At 36.2% G+C, this 7453-nt stretch overlaps 1 non-coding gene across 1 annotated transcript; it reads left to right on the forward strand.

Annotated features, from left to right (window-relative positions):
• Positions 1–691: 691 nt before the first annotated feature.
• Positions 692–797, forward strand: LOC145569544 (small nucleolar RNA R71). Its single transcript, XR_014096140.1, has one exon. It is a non-coding gene; the product is annotated as a small nucleolar RNA R71 (small nucleolar RNA).
• The last annotated feature ends 6656 nt before the right edge of the window (positions 798–7453 follow it).

Here is a 7453-nt window from a genome sequence, read left to right on the forward strand (position 1 = left end):
ATAATTTTGGTTTTGATTTTGGCTACTATAACCTTGATTGTTATAGTTACCTCGAGAACCTTGGTTCCCTTGGTTCCTATAACCACCACCTTGGTTATAGTTGTCAAAATTGCCACGATTGTTGTAATTCCTATTCCATTGACCTCTTTGATTCTCAAACCTAGAATCATGATTATTTGACACATAGTTCACATGCTCATTCACATTTCCATCTTGATCATCACAAACATCCATACATGCATGAGGGAAACTAGAAACATCATGCTCATACAACCCACAATCATCACAAAACAAGCATCCACTAGGCATGTTACTAGAAGAAGGAAGGGGTTGAGAATTAGAAGACGTACCTTTCCCCTTAGTTTGGGAGGGAAGACTTGAAACTTGACAGGTAGCACTTTCCAACTTTGCCTTGATAGCGGACATCTCCTTCTCCAAGTTTGTCATTTGAGAGGATAGATTGTTGATTGCAATTAGATGATCAACCGAGTACACCGAAGATCTACTCTTGCTAGTTGACTCTCTTTCTCCATCTTGCCAATCTCTATAATACCTCACTACGTCCTCAATTATGTCCACCACTTCCTCTTCCGTTTTGTTCATAATAGGACCTCCGGCTCCTCCATCTAAACATGATTTTCCTTGAGGGCTAAGACCTCCATAGAAAATTTGAATGATTTGATAGGTTGGAATTCCGTGATGAGGACATTCTCTTTGATACTCCTTGTATCTCTCCCATGCTTCATAGAGGCTCTCATTTGGATTTTGCTTGAAACCTTGAATCAAAGCTCTAGCTTCCGCCGTTTTCTTTTGAGGATAGAAACGGGATAGAAATTCCTTGGTGACCTCGTCCCATTTCCTTAGAGAATTCGGCTTTACCTCCTTGTCTAGCCATTCCAAAGCACGACCTATGAGAGAAAAGGGAAAGAGCTTGAGGCGGATGAATTCTTGAAAAATTCCGTTCACCTTGATAGTATTGCAATACTTCTCGAACTCCTTGATATGGTTTAGTGGGCTTTCATGCTTGGCCGCACTAAATTGTCGCCTCTCTATCAAAGTGATCATTGCCGGTCTTATTTCAAAATCATTTCCCGGTGTTGTAGGTGGAGCAATCCCACTCTCAAATCTATATGCACCGGGAATCCCTAATTCTTTCAATGCCACTCTTGGATTTTCTCTCATTCTTGCTTGTTCTTCTTGTTGTGGCTCTTCTTCACTTGAAATGCTAGGGCTCAAAGATCGTCTAGCACTCCTCAACCTTACAATAGTTCTCTCAATTTCCGGATCAAATGGCACTAGTGAATGATCACGTGCTCTATGCATAAAATCTCAAAAGAAATGGTTAGTAGCACGGCTACAAATGTAGCCTTAAAGAAAATCTTTTTGTATTTTCAATTAATGGTGAAATAGACTCAACAACTATAACAAAGAACCAATATCATTCCCCGACAACGGCGCCATTTTTGACACGAGGAAAATGTAGGTCGTTCTCTACCCTTTCCTAGAGCCAAAGAAAATTTATAAACACTCGAATTACCTAATACGAGTATATAGTAAGTCAAGGATCAAACCCAAGGGAATGAATAGGTGTAAGCTATAGCCTAGGTCAAGTTACTTCGAAGTTTGAGGGAAGATGCGGTTGGTAACTAAGGTATCAAGAAATCTAGATGAATCAAGAAATTCAATATACTAAACACTAGGGATATAGGTTCCACATGCAAGCTCAATGATTATGCTAATTGAAGGATCACTCAATCAATTCAAACATTGCAAAGGACAAACAATAGTTGCAATGAAAGGAATTCAAGGGCTATCTCCTATAAGCCAATCTAGGGATCACTATGAATGGCTAGCTAGGAAAATCACAATCAAATTCAATCAATTAAAGCAATTCTAAAATCAAGGGTTCATGTCATTGAAATTTGCAATGCAATCTAGATTAATCTTATTGGTTGATCACTCCTAATCTAATTAATCACATGCACAACTATGTCAACCAATTTAATTGCACCTATTCAAATCAATTTAGCATCATCAACTAGCAAAAATCATCAATCAAGCATGCTTCCTCTTCTCCCTAGCAACTAATCTACCCACTAAACATGGTGAAATTAAGAAACAAAACAAATTCAATCAAATTCATATTCATTTAAAGCTAAATCAAAAGAAAATCAATCAATCAACAATTTCTAAAACAAGGAATGTAATCTCAATCAAAATCCAAGAAACTAGAAGGAATTGCATTAAAAGTAAATCAAGGGAAAGAAATCTTACAAACATTCATTGAATTGAAGAAGCAATTTCAAAATTAAATTGAAATCTAAGATAAAATTCAAGTACAAATAAGTAAATCTTAAGCTTCTCTCTCTACTATTTTTGGAAAAATTCTCTCTCTAGTACCAAGTTAAGTCGTCCTTCAAAAAGAAAGTCAAAAGCTATAAATAAGAAAAATCGAGCGAAGAGGGCCGCACAGGCCGTGCGCACGCACAGCCCAACCGCGCGCGCGCACTCCTGTGCGATGCATAGGCTTTGGCTCCTTCGCTTGCTTGATCAAACTCCGCGCTCCCAAGCATCCCCATCATCAGTGCACTCGAGATGATGCCCGTGAAAATGGCAGTCCCAAAATGAGCAAATTGACTTGATTATTCACCCACAAAACACAAATAAAACAAAGAGAGGAAGCGTAGTAAGGTAAAACTAACACTAAAATTATGAATTATCAACTAAAAATATGAAAAACTCGTAAAAACCAATCAAGAACTAAAGTGAATTATAAAAAATGGAGAATCAAATAAAACTAAAAGAATTATATGAAAATGATGAAAGAAAATAAATAAAATGAACCTAAATCTTATTCTTTTGAGCGCCATAAACGACGCTCATCAGCAACTCTCTCAGCAGTTTTGTCGACACGATGAGAACGCGTGTCTCAGGACTGGGGGAACGTGCCTACATAGATGCGACATCGCACGTCGCTCTTTATACAAGGGGTGGACGACACCCTAACTGTTCGGAAAGTTAGTAAGCTCACTAATTGCCGTATTTGCTTTCTTTATACAGGGGGTGGACGACACCCTAACTGTCTGGTAAGCCAGTAAGCTCACTAACTACCGTATTTGCTTCCAATTGAGAAGTGTCTGATCTCGAATGGTTCGGCGCGCCTATCGACTCGTTAGCTAACGCCTAAACTAAAGTAAAGAAATTCTACCTTTTAGTTACGAGAGGTAGATCACGTGAAGCTGGGAAAAGGTGAAATTTTACGCAACACCTACACCATACATTTTTACACCGCATGAACGTTGTCCTTTTTGCTGTAGACGCCAAAAAGAAAGAAAAGAACGTGACATTTCTGAAGTCACTACAGTAAAATGACAAACCTGTCTATGAGAGATTTTACGTAAAGCACCACTATGGAACGTCTTAAGACACGCTCAAGAAAGATGTCCAAAACGTATGCTTGAGTTGGGCACAAAGCACGGTGTGCATGCAGGATGATGCAAAAAACTATCAAAGAAGAAAAGTAACTACTGGATGCAAAGCAATTTAAAAATATTTTGATAACTTGCGCGCCATTACGTCTAATGACGAACAAAAACCGTTAAAAATTGATCAACAGATCAAAATCTGAATACCGGTCATTTAAGTGACCAGTATCTACGCGCAACTTAATCGGTCGGGCTGGCCAGGCGCGCGCAAGAAATTAGGTTGCGCTTGGATGCCACGCTCAACTTGATGAGTTTCGCGCAACATTTGAATTAGTAAAAGAGTTGGAGAAACGCGATCCGTAACTCACTTTCTTCTTCTCCTCTTTCTCCAATTTTGATCTCATTCCATTTTTTGGTTGTCGTTTGAAGTTAAGGAAAGTAAATCTTGCTCCCTTTTATTTTACCACACTTGTTTTCATGAATTTGTTCGTTTGTTGTTGTGACATGTTTAAGAAATATATTGCAACAAATTTCATGTGAAGTGGTAAAGTATTGATCCTGTATGAGTATGTACAAGTATATATGTGTTTTTTAATTTTGAATTTGTGCTTGAACTTTATTTCTCATTTTTTGCCCACATAGACTATACTTGTTAATTTTCATGTAAATTGAAGTGTTTAGAACAACAATTATGCATTAAAATGAACGATTTTTTCTTTCTTTTGCATTGGATCTTTCCTTTTATGTTTAGACTAACTTTGTGTCCCTCTCTTATGTTTCGTTCCCCTAATTTTTCATTTATATCTCTTTGCACCATTCCCATCCCAAGGTATGGAATAATGTAGGTTGAATAACTAAGGCTCAACTGACGAGGCTCAAAAGGGGTGCCAAAAAGATGGACTTTCTCTAAGGTTAAGAACATGGGCTTATCTTTGTGGAGTTTCAAGTTGCCTCCTGTGTTGGTGAAATCATCATATCCTTTCTTTGTGGGCAAAAGATGGGCCTCTATACATTCGATAAATCTAGTAAGCCAAAGCTCATCAATATTCTTAAAGTGTTGAGTATGTATGCCTTTTGATATTGCCTGTTTGTATGCATACGTTTTATTTAATTCGAGTCAATAACAATAAAGAGATTGAAAAGAGAACAAGATAGACGTACTTGAAAATATAAATTTTGTTATTGATTAATTAATGAGAGTACAAAATAAGTAGATTCGGCAGTATGAATCTCTTAGTCTATCATAAAGAAAAAAAAAACAAAAGGAACGAAACAAGACAAGACCTAGGGTGCTACATCTTGAATTTGTTGACAATTTCTTGAGATTGTGTCTTCGAGCTTTGTCTGTTTTCGTCGTAGGTGAAATCCTCTCTAAAAATCAAGTCCATCGATATGATTCATGGATTCATTTAGCAAGTCCCTTTCAATTAATGTTCCTACAGTATAAACTTTTTGAAATGTGTCTAAACAAAGGTATTGTAAATGGCACTTGTATGGTGGAGACATATTGTTTATGAACTTTGGGACAAGTTCATGATCCAAAGGTCTTTGTGAAAGAAGAGCAACCTTTGATCGCCACCTGGAAAAGAAGTCAATAAAGTCTTCTTCATCCCCTTGCATAAGCAATTCAAGATCGCGCAAGGTAGTTGTGAGCTCGATGTTATCTCCATATTGGGTTAAGAACACTTTTACAACGTCACTCCAAGTGGAAGTTTGTTTCGCATCGAGGTTAAAAAACTATGATCTAGCAGTTGAGTCTAATGAAAGAGGAAAAGTACATGCATATAGACTTTGCTCAAGCCCTTTCAATGCCATAATTCCAATAAAGCTCATTAAATGAGTCCTAGGATTGTCTGTAACCTTAAAGGTTGGTAAATCCGTAGTTAAGAAATTTTATGGGAGAGTCTTTCCACTAAGTTGTGGTGCAAGCTCATAATTGAAGTACTTAGTCCCTGAGCTTGCTCGAAGGACAAGTTTCTCTAAGGCATCTAGCCTGTCGGCTCTTGCTTTTTCTTGCAGAATGTTTTCTTTTTCTTTCTCTACTTTCATTTTCGCCTTTTCTGCTTTTTAGTAGCCTTTAATTGGGCTTCTTCTTCTTGTAGGGCCTTTAGGTTTTGGAGTTCCTGTCTAAGTTTCTCCAATACTGCCTTGTTACCTATAATTGGACTAGTACGCGATTGTGGAAGATGATTTAGTAATGTGTATCACGGGAAATTGAGCGTGTTCACTTAAACCTTTTCTTCCAAGCATTCAAACAATGAATCAAAGTTAAAATGATTGTTTTATTTATTTTTTTTTAAATTCTTGTAATACGAATTCACTTTAAGCAAGTTTGTTGATGAAGAATGTCAAAAAATTCACGAACAATCATTAATGGAATGTCATGATTTGTGTTGACTTCAACAAGGTAATCATCTAAGGATTTTACTTTAAATGAATTGTTTTCGAAAAAGGTAGAAGAGAAAGGCAAGAAAGTTGGATTGAAAAATGCTCATCAAATTTTAGAAATATTAATCGACCCAAACACATTCCTGAAAATGATCAAACATACTATGGAGGTTGTTGATCATTTATATTACAATAGTGATCTATATCGGTTTTTTTTTTTTTTTAAATATGATTCTCATATTGCTCATCTTTAAAGGATAATATATTACTATTTGCTTAAAAAGAATGATGGCCTCCGAATGTAAAATCCAAGAAATAATTATAAATCATTTTCTTGGTTTTATCATTCATTATCTTCTCTCTTTTTTTTATCATACTTTTTTTTATTTTTAAGAACGATATTTTTTTTTTCTTTCGTTCTATTTATCTCTTTTTTTTTTTTGTGTGAGGCAAACATCCCAAGTAAGGTTCTCGGAATTTTCTTTTTAAACCATAGAAGAAGTAAATAAATTATACTCTTAAATCAAGGTTGATCAATTACAACTAAACCATCATGAACACGTAAATAGGCACGCTTAAGAATAAACATATTGATGAAGTCCTATTAAGAAATGCGAACTTCTAATAACGAACCTCATAAGAAGTAATGTCATTAGTTCAATTATAAAGTACGTAAACGAATCATCATAATCAAAAATAGTATCGCGCGCAATTTTCCGTCTTGCGCTAAGGTGGAAAGTGAAACTTTAAGAATAGCATCTGCCACATGCGTTTTCTTTTTTTTTTTTTTTTTTATTTTTTTTTTTTTTTTTTTGCAGAAACACAAAATGAAAGATAAAAAACATGTTTTTTTGTTTTTTTGGAAAAGGAAAAAAGATGATCAAAGTAAAAGTAACTATGTTAGACAACGTTGTTAGCCAAAGAGATATTTTTAGCACCTACTTAATGATTAACCTTGAAGCGGTAATATCGCTTTCTCCGTATAATATTGCTCGTAACGAGTCAAAGTCAACGTTGAACAATGGGCGAGCGCAAGATACATAGTTGCGCGGAGGTGTTGTGCGTCACTTCTGAACTTGCGCTTGGAGGGCGTGCGAAACTTTGACAGTTGCACGTGCCACCTGGTAAGTTCGACATTTTTTATTGTATTTAATTTTACTTAATTTTTTTTTTTTTTTGTCAAACCACAATTTTTGCGAATTTTTTTTATTATATCTCTAGGTAACAAGCTGGAATTAGTTAGATTAGACATAAAGCACATATTCATGTAGTCACATAAGCACATAAAAGGAACCGTCAAAGCATACAATGCCATTCTAAGGTTAAGGCTTGGGTGTCCAACGGTACCATATCTTAAGAGACGATGCACGAATCAATCACTCAACGTGTTGACCAATGACATATTCCTCCAAACATTTTGTTGGCGATATGGGTGGGATGATTGTTATTGATTTCGGGATTGAAGCCTGGTGTTGGCAGCCCCTAATCAACGAGTGAATCCCCAATGGTTAAAGTGTGCTATGATTATGCATGATGCAATGTTGCTTTTTTGGTTTTTACTTCAGTGAAAAAGGAAGATATTCTGCGTTTAAGTCTCGCTCTCTAACCAGAGATTATCCAAGTTAGCCATCGTTACAACC

The sequence above is a fragment of the Chenopodium album genome, chromosome 11 (genome assembly GCF_948465745.1).
Source record: "Chenopodium album chromosome 11, dcCheAlbu1.1, whole genome shotgun sequence".
Classification (NCBI taxonomy): Eukaryota; Viridiplantae; Streptophyta; class Magnoliopsida; order Caryophyllales; family Amaranthaceae; genus Chenopodium; species Chenopodium album.